This window comes from Xenopus laevis, chromosome 2S (assembly GCF_017654675.1).
Source record: "Xenopus laevis strain J_2021 chromosome 2S, Xenopus_laevis_v10.1, whole genome shotgun sequence".
NCBI classification, from domain to species: domain Eukaryota; kingdom Metazoa; phylum Chordata; class Amphibia; order Anura; family Pipidae; genus Xenopus; species Xenopus laevis.
This window is the reverse complement of record NC_054374.1, coordinates 1,274,456-1,288,917: the sequence shown is the minus strand read 5'-3', so window position 1 is coordinate 1,288,917 and position 14,462 is coordinate 1,274,456.

Sequence of the window (14,462 nt, the reverse complement as noted above, 5' to 3'; positions counted from 1 at the left end):
TCATCATTTTGGGAACAGATGGTTTACATTTTGGAGAGCCTGAAGGTCCATCGGTGACTAGGCATGATTGTTTTTTTGTTAATCACAGAATTAGGAATAAATACATCATATTTTCAAATCAAATCTATATTCCAGTAATTTGGACATTTCTTGGGATAATAAAGGCACATGTTGATCGTATAAAGATGTTTATTCAGAGCTCGTGTCTCTGGATATCTTGTAAGAACATTTCTATGAATATTAGCAATCTCATATAGTTATGTTTCCATTGACAATGGGAAATCAGCTGTAACAGAAGCATTATTATAATAGGATTAAATGAAATTCCCATTTGCTGTATTCTTTTTGTTTGTTTGTAATATCCTAGGGAAACCATTTGTTTTTCCAAGAAAAAAAAAAGACAAATTTATGCATGCATTTTTAGGATTTTCTAAAAAATGGTAATTGGTAACAAAGCTTATATTTATTTCCAATGTAAGGGATAGTACTAGTATTCGCCATTTGACTCCACGGCACTGTCATGCTGGTTTTGGCACATGATAACCATCTAAACATGTCAACAGGCTGCAGAACATACCAAAGCATTGAGGGATTGTTCATAAGGTGTCAATACAAAAAAAGTACAAGGTGGTTACTCAGGGCCGGATTTACATAGTGGGCGCCCCTAGGCCCACTGCCGTTCGTCGCCCCTCTCCCCTCCAGGGGGACAGGAACAATGGGGATTGGCGAATGGGAAATTTAAAAAATGGTTGTATCTTCAGTGCATCCCCAGTGTTTTTGAACCAATGTGGGTGTGGTTGGCCAGCATGCCGCCCCCCTAAAATCCTGCCACCCTAGGCCCGGGCCTAGGTGGCCTTTCCACAAATCCGGGCCTGTGGTTACTATGAAATCATCCCTCACATACTGTATACACTGTACAGTGATTGATACATATCAGGAGCTACATCTTTTAGTGCCAAAGTCCCTGTTGGTTTTAATTCCAAATTACCTGAAGAAAATGCAATACGATATACTAAAATAGTAACATCATTATGTGATTTTCTTAAAACTGAAACAAAGCAAGTGATCATCATATTGGGCAGACGTACCAAAGGGCAAATGCTTGCGTCAATTCCCTAGTGTTACCGCCTGCCGGGACATTGCCAATTTATTAACGGGTGCAGGCGTAACTTCGCTAGCGAAAGAGACAGACGCTACTGGTCATTTGCACTCTATCGCCAGGTGAATTTTTGCTCTGGCGAATGGACATAATTGGGCAAATTCACCAAAATGCGGATTTTTCTGAACGTTACCTCTTTTGCCAGACTTGCCTTCATCAGCTCAGACCAGGCGAAGTGCAATGGAGTGTATAGGACTTCCTCAATTTTCCATTACTTACATCAAATTTTTTAGCGGAAAAAGCTTCTAAGTCTAAAAAGCGCTGGCGACTTTTCGTTTTTTTCAGAGTGATAGGCTGCAAAAGTTCTTAATTTTTTTTTTGGGGTAACCAGGTTCCCCCTTACATTTTCTAATATGTGGAACATTAACTATACATTGGGCTCATGTGTAGGGCAATATAACAACTCTATTGTCTTTATTAAGGTTCCCTGGACTTGTGTAATGTAATGTATTTGCTGCAACATATACGTCCATTCAACTTTAAATTTCCTACTGTATGCAAATTAGCCTGAGCGAAGACCTCTAACGAAGTTGCGATAGGCAGAAATGAACGATAGCACATCTTTGCTTTCAATTTCCTGCATTGCCAAAGTAATGGTAGCGAAACATTGCCAGCGTTCCAGTGAATTAGCGTTGTCTGAATGAATTTTTGCCTGGCAAAGTGTAGCGATGGGTGCCAAGCGGTCACTGGCAAACTTGGTTCACTCTAAAGGTGGCCATATACAGGCCAATATAAGTTGCCGACAGATTTAGACAGCAGCTTAATGGGCAGTGTATGGGGCCATTCGATGGGTTTCCCTAATCAATATCAGGCCAAAATCCAGTCAGATGCTGATCGGGCAGGTTTCAGTTCATTGATGCAGTCCTCCCATATTCTTCTACTTGTAATCCATAGGGCCCACGATCGTATCAGTCCAATATTTCCCACCTCAAGGTGGGCATATCAGGGAGAGATCTGCTCCTTTGGTGAAGTCATCTCTGTATGTATGGCCAGCTAAAGCATTCAATAGATGGGCACCAGCATGTACTGTGTAAACCCATCTATGATATTCAGTACACTTGGTTGAAGGAATTGTGCTTTTTAAGCATTTAACAAACCCCTTGACAAGTATCTGGATATTTTTGAAGAATGGAGTGTTACATCTAAATAATGGCATTGACTCACCCCCCCCCACTGCATGCTTAAAGAAGGAGGAACAGGGGCGTAACTACAGAGGAAGCAGACCCTGCGGCTGCAGGGGGGCCCAGGATGTACAGGGGGCCACATGAGGCTCTCATTGATGAGCAATTTGAACATATATTGGTAAAACAGGACAAACACTGGATATGTTGGGGGCCCTAAAATTAATTTGCTGTGGGGCCCAGCAACATCTAGTTATGCCACTGAGGAGGAATTAAGTAAGGAAAGTATTGGTCTCCTGGATCTCTTCTACTAAGGATTGACTGCTCCTTGCAGACTACATACTCAACCCTGTGCAAAGGGGGTTTGGGGCATAGTGTAGAGGCAAGAAAGAAGTAGACAACATGTGATTGGTGGGAGAATACACATTAGTTCACCACCAGGCCACAAATGTAAACAATTGTTCTCATTTACTTTAGGAATCTTCCTGTAGTTGCTCTTCAGATGTTGCAAAGTTGAAAAACAAGACATAAGTACATCAAGTTTAGCCTTTCACAAAACCCCTTTGGCTCTGCTACTAATTACACTTGAGACATTTCAGGACAATTTCATTGGCACTAAAATAGAGGACAACATGACCAGAGAAGAATAAATACATTTTAATTGCCTGAACGTTTATTGGAATTTCAATGATGGTTCTGGTCCATTAAAATACAGGTGAACATTCATATTTTGTTCAGTTAAGCGCACACAGGTGTAACAGAATACCGAAATCAACTCGCTATTAACTTTAAAAATCTTGAAATGAAAAAAAAGCAAATGTTCCAGTCGTAAATATCGGTTGATTGATGATATTTAACCGTGTAGTTTGGCATTCACAAGAAGCGCAAGCTCAGGAGTCACATTATAGGACGTGATGTCACTTTCAATTGGCTGGAAACCAGTGCTTACACATCATTAGAGTTAAATCTGTTCTGGGTAATTCTGGACTCATTCACTTATGCTAAAATAGCTGTAATTTCTTCAGTTGATGAAAGGCAAGCAATTTATATTCTGTACCATATCACCCCCCCTCTTCACTTGCCTCAGGAACAACATTGTGTGCCGTCCAAATGATTCCTTAATGTAAAGCAGCATTTCCTCTGAATAGATAAGGAGTTTTACTGAGTCTCCTCTCTGTGCAATTCGGCTGGAGGGGCCAAATCTCCTCTGTGATCAGAAAAGGAAATTGTGGAAAATGGAGACAAGTGGAAAATATTACACTAAACACAGATCATTTACCCAACCCCTTTATTTGGAAATCTTACAAAACATTGATTTTAGACATTTGCAAGATGCGGTGAATGTCCGGAGCAGGGTATTCAAAATTGTATAGAATAAGGTTTAAATGTATTTATAAGCATTAGCAATTGAACCCCACTATATAAATCTTTTAATAAGAATGTGTATCAGGGTCACTTTATTATTTCCTCTGCTATAGAAAAGCTAATTTAACATCATTTTCTATTTGTATTACAGGTATGGAATTTATTGGCAAAAAAACTTTATCCAGAAAGTTTTGAAATAGACCCAATAGTGTCCTATTTTTAAAACATTTGTTCTGTTTTCTGGATTTTCTGCATCAAGACCTGGTGGCATCTGAGTAGCGGAGGGCTCCACCCAAAGCCAAAGGCGGATGCTACAGGCAGAAGAGCAGGTTTAGACTTTGGAGTTAGTTCTGGGTTTGGGATACCTAATGTCACAGTTACATTGAGTAGGAGATACAATGAATGAAATTTGACATGGTAGAGTCAACTATCTGCAAAGTAAACAGTGGAATCTAGAAATAAAAACTGCACTATAAAAATCATGACAGAATCCCTTCCTAAGTCTGCTAAAAAATTATTTAAACATGAATTAAACCCAATAGAACTGATTTGCCATCAATAAGGATGAATTATATTCAAGTTTGGATCAAGTACAAGGTGCTGTTTAATTATTCAGAGAAAAAAAAATGTTTTCAAATTTTGAATTATTTGATTATAATGGAGTCCATGGGACATGACCTTCCCATAATTTCAAGCTTTCTGGATAATGGTTATCCAGATAACAGTTCTCATACCCATAGAAACATAGTAATTTAGGTTGAAAAATTAACCTTTTAAGTCTATATATATCCTGCCTAACTGACAGTTGATCCAGAGGAAGGCAAAAAAAAAAAACCCATCTGAAGCCTCTGAAAAAATCCTTGCTGACTCCAAGATGCAATGGGACCAGTCCCTGGATCAACTTGTACTATGAGCTATCTCCCATATCCCTGTATTCCCTCACTTGCTAAACACCATCCAACCCCTTCTTATACCTATCTAATGTATCAGCCTATACCACTGATTCACTTCCCAGCTCTCCCTGTAACACCCCTTTCCCTCCTCTAATCTCATTGGCTCCCTTCTGTCTGCTGGGAGGAGCTACTGGTGAATAAAGCATCCAACCCTTCCTTGTACGTATCTAATGTATCAGCCTGTACCACTGATTCACTTCCCAGCTCTCCCTGTAACACCCCTTTCCCTCCTGTAATCTTATTGGCTCCCTCCTGTCTGCTGGGAGGAGCTACTGGTGAATAAAGCATCCGACCCTCTACTCTTTTCTTTGGAACAACTAAGCTGTTCAAGCTTAAACATGCTCAAATCCATCCAAGCTAATACGGACAGGTTTGGATCCCACCATTTGGCTTTTCTAGGGTGTTCACCTGCACCTTTTGACAGATAGAGAAGTATTAAAAGTATTATTTAAAAAAGATGGTTGGGAAAAGATGGATAGGGAATCACAACAGACCGTTGGAAGCTGGAAGAGCTGACATAAAACATACATCTTTTCCAAACTTAATGTAGTAAATCAACCACTTTTATTGGCTAAGTCATAGAAACACATAGCTAGCAGAAGAATGGAACTTGACTTTATTCAATAACAGCCCCATGTTACAGTAGGGTGTCTTGGACACTTGAGGACATATTAAGGGTAGTAAGAGTAAAAACATATGGAATTTTTTAGCTGTTCTGGCTACTTGTGCAGTATATTTTCTTATTTTTTCAGAGAACAAGCAATGGACCAAAGAATAGCTTCAGGCCACCGGAGGTTGTCACACTCCCTACCATTCTTAAGTTTAATCCCCAATTTGATCTCACTCATACAGAAGGTCCGTAGGAGAGAAATTCCCTTATAAATCCATTCCATGTACATTATGGAAAATCTGCCGTTATTAAAACATTTCATGGCGTCCCTAAGGTACTTTTTTTCCAGGTGTTTCCAGAATTTCCATTGCCAAAAATCCCTCAGCCAACTTTTGTATGTATGAAAAAAAAAACCACGTAGGATCTTATCCAGGAAAGAGCAATAAGCATTCCATAGCATGTATCTAATTGTCAGTTAGAAAGTCATAAAGCCATACAACTAAGCAGGAGGATATAAAAGCAAAGTGTGAATTTTCCAGAATGGACATTCGATGGTTGGTTTTAAAAACTACAGAACATTCAGTATGTTAAAAATGTACACTATAGAATGATATGGTCAGAATCACATCTTATCTTCATTCTGTAAGATTAATAACTGCGTAATAGCAAGAGTCCTTACATTTACCTCTTTTCAATAATCATGGAATATTGATTATTGAAACCACTGATGATTATTTCTTCATCTCTAATGGATATTTCCATTTCAATTCACATAAAAAACCCCAAAACATCTGCTTCTTAATAATTTATAATCTATTTTAAATTTAAAATATTGTGGGTAAAGGGAGCAAATTGTCAAACAAAGCTCTACACGATATTATTCAGGATACCATGATACAGCATACTAAGATACAATGTAATTAGCACAGTGAACTGATTGGGCTGTACTGGGGTCACATCTTACATTCTGTAGGCAGTGCTTATAGAGAAAATATTCCCTTGTGCTTATGTGGAAAAGGTGCATTAACATTATCTGAATTTCCAAATATATATATATATATATATATATATATATATATATATATATATATATATATATATATATATATAATCCAGTAAATGGACCCGCACTCGTTCATATTCAGTGAAATAAATGTGTCTTTATTCACAGGTTCATTTCCAACGTTTCGGTCCTCTCTGGGACCTTTTTCAAGGATCCTTGAAAAAGGTCCCAGAGAGGACCGAAACGTTGGAAATGAACCTGTGAATAAAGACACATTTATTTCACTGAATATGAACGAGTGCGGGTCCATTTACTGGATTGTATTATCAAACTTTGACCAACGTACCACCATCGACTGAATTATATCCGGGAGGAGTGCGTTCACTGTACTGACATAATATATATATATATATATATATATATATATATATATATATATATATATATATATATATAACGTTCAAAGTGGACCAGCACACCAAAATCTTCCATCAAAAGAGGTTTATTTCAACATCACTCATGTGTCCCAACTCATGTTGAAATAAACCTCTTTTGATTGAAGATTTTGGTGTGCTGGTCCACTTTGAACGTTATATACTCTGATTGACCAAGCACCCACGCTCGACCAACAAGGAAGGAGTGCAGGTACTTTGTGAATGTTTATATATATATATATATATATATATATATATATATATATATATATATATATATATATATATATATATATATATATTTACACAGATTTACTTTATGCCACAGATTGAAAGAAAACCACAACAGTCTACTCACTGAGACCAGCTCTCCACCCCTTAGGCTCACAGTGTAATGTGATCCCTCCCTCATCTTGTCCCATTGTGAAGTAATAGATTTTGGAACTTGAAGTCACTCTGCTTTCCAGAGAATCTGTGCACCAGCCACTAGTTAAAGCAGATAGAGTAATCAGTACAGGTTCTCTCTCAGGTCCTCCCTCCAATCAGTCAACAGGACAGGGCAGCTGCGCCAGTGCTGTTCAGTCCCCCCAGTGCTCTCAGCCTGGACCCACTTTAAACATAAAAAAAACCCACAGGAGAGAAATATCTCTTATAAATCCATTAAATGTTCTCTTCTACCTGATGATCCACCAAGTGATCTCCTTGTGACAGCAGCACATTTTAGCTCCATTAAACGTTTGTTTTCTACCATTACTTTCTAGGTTCTGCCTTAAGACTCAGCTACTTACGTACGACACATTGTACATGTTGTTTACACTTTCCAGATATAATAATATATTACATATAATAATATAATACATTACAGATATGACCCCCTGAATTTTACCATTACTGATAATAGACCAGTATAAAACCTAGATACCCCAGACAGAAGATTCTTTATCCTAGATAGTAATGTTTTGAATAAAAAAAGAAAAATGCACAGAAATTCCAGTAATACAAAATATAAAAAGATCTCAACAATCCCCTCCAATGTACCGTAGTCTGTATTTAACAGTTTGCTGTTCTCTTTAGCAATAAAAACACATTTAAACATACATGTGCATCAATGGTTCCACATGTGATTGCCATTTTCCATCAAATGTATATGAAAGGAAGATAATGGAAAGCGTATGTGTTTGCCTTGTGATTATAATGGAGTTCATATGGTATTAGTCTGTGTTTGGGTGCGCAGTGTTCTTGTACATATTTGTAGTCTCTAACAGGAATACAGTTGTTTAAAATGTATAAATATTTTTGAAAGGGTGGTCCTCAGAAGTTGAAATTCCTGCAAGTTCCTGTAATGTTTATCTAGATTAGAAAAAAATAATTGGTTCTAGATTTTTGTAAGAAAATAAATTTAGTTGAAAAAATGATGCACATCCATATTTTTAATTTCCTCTCATTTAGAGCAATACCAACTGTGGTCTCTTTAAGAACCGTTAATCAAAGATACAAGGATAATTCACACTATATCCATTTTATGTGCAAGTCAATTTTAGGGGCCCATGCATAAAGTTCGAGTGAAGGAGTGTTTTTTTTGGATACTTCGACCATCGAATGGGCTACTTCGACCTTCGACTACGACTTCGAATCAAACGATTCGAACTAAAAATCGTTCGACTTTTCGACCATTCGATAGTCGAAGTACTGTCTCTTTAAGAAAAAACTTCAACAATGTCAATGTTAGCCTATGGGGAAGGTCCCCATAGGCTTGGCTATCTTTTTTTGGTCGATGGATAATCCTTTGATCAATGGATTAAAATCCTTCGAATCGTTCGATTTGAAGGATTTAATCGGTCGATCAAATGATTATTCCTTCGATTGAACTATTTGCGCAAAATCCTTTGACTTCGATATTCGAAGTCGAAGGATTTTAATTCCCCAGTCGAATATTGAGTGTTAATTAACCCTCGATATTCGACCCTTGATACATTTGCCCCTTAGTGTCTTTACCATTTCTTATAATGTAATTTCTAAGATATGAAATGCTTGATATGAAATTTACTTGACCCCAGTGATATAAATCATAAGGCAAAATATTTATGCAAAAAGGGGTTTCAAATTCCATTTTTAGTATGGTACATTAACAAGTGTATGTTTTCTAAATGCAACAAAAATGTTGTTCAGCACGGGACACCACAAAGCGTAACAGCCATCAAGATGAGTTTATGAAAGGATTATGCATTTGTCACTTTAAGCAGTCTGATGATGTCACCTTGATTGATTGTTTGTGTATATTGAGAGAGAGAGAGAGAGAGCTGAAAGGGTGCTTCATTTAAGCAGATTTTCAAAGTCTCCTCTGAGGCTTTGCAATATGGAGATCATTAACAGTTTTAGTCGTGCAAGGAACTGTAGCTTGTGTCAAGGTTTGTAAACAATACTAACACCATGCTATTTTTTTTATCTCAAGGAGGACAATTCATTTTAAAACATTTTTTTAATTCAAGTTCGGCAACAAAAAACTCTTTTTTTTCTAAAACTAAGATCAGCATTTTGATTTTGAAAATACTTGAAAAAATAAAATGGCTTGAATGGAGAAAATACATCTCCCAGAACTTTGCCAGCCTTTAGTTGCTGAATTGTTTCCTCTAAATTTTTCAGATTTTTTTATGACTGATAGATTTTAAAAATTTTGGGAAAAAAGTTGGGAAAAATGAAATTGGAGATTTTTAAACAAAAATTCTAATAAATGTGCTTCTTAGGGACAAGGGTATGTGAGGGACAGGGCTAGTTATAAAAGTTTGAAAACCATCAATCAACCATCCACAAATCAATCATTTTTGTCCTCTTTTATATATTTTTTTAAAGCTTTCCTTGAAGGGAGCAGAAATCAATTACCAGACAGACACAGTTGTGCTGCTCAAAAAATCCAAAACTTCAGAAAAATGTACTTTTTGGAAAGAAGACCTAATAACTATTGTCATGTATCAGTTTGTAATTGTCTGCCTATTGCAGGTCTGGACTGGAATTTAAATGCACAGAGGCTCAAACAACCCCAATGGCCCAATAAATAGCCAATATCTATGGCATCTTTCTGCAGTCCCTCTAGCATTTGACAGAATCTACAAATTGCCAGTCCAGGCCTGGCCTGGAGCCACTATATTAGAGCACAGTGGAAAATAATGTATAAAGTCAGGAGGCAGCAGGCTATGTTTAATACTGATCATTTTACTTTTAGGAGAATTTTAATATAGTTATACAGTTATAACCCTAATTTGGTTACTGTCTCTTTAAATAGCAATTAACCCTTGGCAATCCAGGGGCCGTGAGTCCCTTTTGCATATGAAAAGTACTGAGAACTGGGATTTACAGTGCAGTGTCTCCACCTATGGAACACTGAGGAGCACACCTCAGGGGGGTTCCACTAGGAAAAATAAAACACACCGTTTGCAAATGAAACAGACCAGTCTGTAACCGGGCTGGATGACATCACGGACAGAAAAGCAGGGGAAAGATTTCTTTGATACCCTACACAGTATGTGGATCTTTTTCCCATAGAAAAGATCAACATGCTAGAAGCCGCCCCTTTAGATTTGAGGAACCCAACTTTAAGGGTGGCTTGAATGATTTATTGAACAAGTATAACATCTAAATTTGGCCATACACATGCAGGTTTAAGATGCTGATTCAGGCCCTTTAGACTGATTCAGCAGCTTATCTGCCTGTTTATGGGACCTTCTGATGGGTCACCCTGACCGATATGTGGCCAGCTATTGATTGGGAAGGTTTGATTTTCCTCCTTCGATCAAGGATCACATCGGCTAGTTAATGTAAATTAAAAGCTGAACCATGTTTTATGCTCTGAACCACCATATAAGATACATGTGTGCACGCAGCATTTGCACAAAATCAATTGTTGTTATTGTTGAGCTCAGTCAATTTTGTAGATTTGCTAAATTTATTGGTAAACTGATTTATAATTGGGGTATAAATAACTGCTAAAACCTACACCAATTCTACACCAGTTCAACACTGATTTCTATACTAAGCATACCCAATCAGAAAGGATGACTGGACACTGGAAGAGCACAGTGGTGCCGGTGTATTGTTTGAACAAGAGTTGAAAGTAAGTCATTAGAACCACTAAATCGAACCTATAGCTTTGCTTGTCATCAAAGTCTGATCCTGAGCTTTCTTCCCAAAAAATCATTGTATTGCTAAAAGTTGTATTTTCTGTAAATGCAAAGTCATACCTGAAAGAATTTCTGTTGTGTAAACACAAATTGTAACCAGCATCGTGCTCCCAGATGCCCAGTTATAAATGACTTTACCTTACCCTCACTGCAAGAATTTTACAATGTTGTTATAAGCTTTCCCTGTAATGTACTACATATGTTATAATACAGAATATCAAAGGGCGGATGTATGATTTAAAGATTTTATGATATGTTTAAAGACCTAAATTGTTTGTTTGAAAAGATAAAAACTGTATTAAATAACTATTTGTAAACCCAGCAAAATTCCTGAGGCAGTCAGTCACCTGGTAAATTTTTTCAGGCCGTAGGGATCATTGACATGTATAAACTCATTTAGGGCGAAAAAAGTGAATCACTTCTTTTGTTTATGTAGCTGACTAATTGAGCATCAGAATACATAAAATTCGGGATTTATTCCCTGTAAACAGAATGTTAGAGTAAACTGGTCACTTCCTCCTCTGTCCCTAAATACTGCATCCTTTTTAATTCTCTGGCAAAATTTGTAGCATGCTACCTCTGGAGACCAATATAGATTTCACTCAGTTCAGCTTTTCTTGTTAAATCCCATGAAGATACTGGAAACAGCTGGGAGAAACCCTGTTACTATTCCCACTGCATCTGTGAGTCCAGTAAAAATCACACCGTTTCATCAGACTCCCAAGGTTCTAGCGCTGAAACTGATTAAGGGACTTGTAGAAATCCAAGGATAACATGTAAAAACACTTTTTATTGCTTCTGAAGGACAATATTGTATCACCAGAACGTCTAACCACTACTAACCATCTCAATACAACTAAATAAGTATGTTGTCATTCCCTATCATATAGTCTGACCATACATGGGAAGGTCTTTTGGTTTATTCTACTAACAAAAGAGAAGTTGCCCCAAGTAACCAGTATTAATAACAAATTGAAGCCCTGGTCCAGGTTCACCAGCCCCAGAACCTCAGTATCAGGGAATAGAAAACCATCAGCAATACAAAATATGTGGGCCTACAGGTATTCTAGGAAATCCACAGGGTCACACATATGCAGAAAACAATACTGTTTATTAAGATTAAAATAAAAAATAAGCATCTCCAATGTCTCTACACATCATGGAGCCATAACTAAAGCTGGCCATAAACTTGCAGATTTTTTTCTATGTCCGTTGAATAATTGTGCTTTGCAATATCCCAACCTACAACTAATCATTCAGATTAAATAAAGTAGTAAAAAGTAATTTCTGACCATGAAATTGCAAACAAGAAAGTTACGTCTGACAAATAGTAGTGACAGTCACCCATTGATATAGTCAGATAGGAAATAAATACATGGATATTATCATTAACCAACAGAAATCTTCGAACCTGTCGAACGACTATGGTACGAAAAATGGTGGGACGATTCACACAAAATAGTACGAACCTTCGTTTTGTATGACTTCATCTTTGCATCTATGGTCAGCTTAAGTGCCTACAGGGAACTTAACAAGTAGGGTCATTAGAGATGCTTATTTTTTCATTTAATCTAATTTTGTACTTCATATTTGTAGACCTGTGGATTTCCTTAAAAGGTTCCCCAAACTTCAAATGTAAAAAGATTTGGGGAGCAACATAAGCATAAAAATGTTCCTGGGTGGTGCAAAATAAGTACTGTTATTGGCCATTTTGTAGCCCCTCTGTGGACTTGCAGCCTATAAGAGTCTCTGTTTGAAAGTTCATCTGGTTTTTAAGCAACTAAAACTTGCCTCCAAGCCAGGAGTTCAAAATAATCACCTGCTTTGCGGCCACTGGGAGCAACATCCAAGGGGCTGGAGAGCGACATGTTACTCACGAGCTACTGGTTGGGAATCACTGTCCTAGAGTGTCTGGAGGCCCCAGTTGTTTGTATTGTGGAAAGTATCTTGGTCATCAAAGCCACCAGAAGAGCTTATGTTTGTCCAGATGGGACAGAGGCATAGTCCCAAGGATAGAAATTTAATTACACAGGGGAAATTGCCCCTCTTCCCCTTGGACAATAAGATTTCTGCCCTACAAGACCTAGGTCATCTGAGAGGACATTGTTTTGAGCCCAGAAACAGATGTTGGGTTTCTGGCAGTCAATGTCTGCCAAATATGGCCACCTTATTCCTCCTGATTAGGGTTTTTTTTAGCAAAATATAATCATGAATAATAGACAAGGTGAAGTAGTAATACCTACCTGAATATGTGACATTAAGGTCTGGTGGCTAAAAACCTCAGCTGCTTTCCAGTCTATAAGAATTATATCCAAACTGCGTGATTCAGCAGGCTACAGGAAAGCTATTTGTATAGAGTAGTAAAATTACAGTTAAAACGTTCACAAGATACTGTACATGGTGCCTGATCCCTGCTGTGTGCGACATGGTATATAATTAGAAATACTATGTTAGATAGTGAAGTAAGAAGTAAAGATAATTAGTATCATATTAAACTTGCCATTCAGGAATGAAAGGTTAACGGAATACACATGTTGTTAAATCTAGAGCTTTCATATTGTTTGCCTGTGCTTATGAGCATATGTCAGTGCTGTTCTGGTAAAGTCTTGTACAATATGAGGAAAATAAAGTACAATATTTTGCACTTATTTATACTAATATTTATCATATTTAATGCATATGTATATGTCTCATATGATTGGCATGAAATATTGTAACGGTATGGTTCTGATGAATCAGATGTGGTATTAGACTGAAGGAGCAATCACATGCAGATCATGCACAAAAATGGCTTTTATGGGAAACCAACCATCACACACTTCTATTATTATGAACAAATGTCCGAAAAAACAGAACAAGGTTGTGTTGAAAATTAAGTGACAAAGTAACAGGTACTTAAAGTAACTTGCCTGGGGTGAAAAAGGAGTTGGAAATAACACAAATCTTTTCTGCTTCCAAGGCCAATATATCAGCACAAACACTTCATTAAAGACCTAAAATGTGGAATTTGTATGAATTAAGTGATTTTCTAGTGCAATTCTACATTTATTGCATGTGTTTGCCTTCTCCGTGCCTTTAGGGCATGTGTGTCTCTCTCTTACGTCACAAATGTAAAAACACTCGGGGATAAGAACACTCAATGAATTATTAATCAATTCTTTTTGTCTTCCTAAAAAAACAGGCGGTAAAGGAAAGCTGTGTGACAAAATAATGATATGCTATATGTTCCCGTGGGCATTTCTTATTAAATTTTATTTAAATAACAATGAAGTTATATTTACAACCAGTAGCAAACAGACTAAAGACATTAACGTTGATAAACACCCCGGGCATGTGTCATATATAAGTAGTGCATCTTTATTTATTATTGATTTATACAAGTATGGGAGGCATTATCTGGAAACCTGTTATTCAGAAAGCTTGAAATTACAGGAGGGCTGCCTCCTATAGACTCCATTTTAATAAAATAATTCACATTTTTAAAAATCACTTCCTTTTTCTCAGGAATAATAAAACAATACATTGCACTTGATCCCGACTAAGATATGATTAATCCTTGTTGAAGCAAAAACAGTAGATTGGAAGTGAGGCAATCCAAATTACAGAAGTATCCTTATCTGGAAAAACCCAGGTCACGAGCAT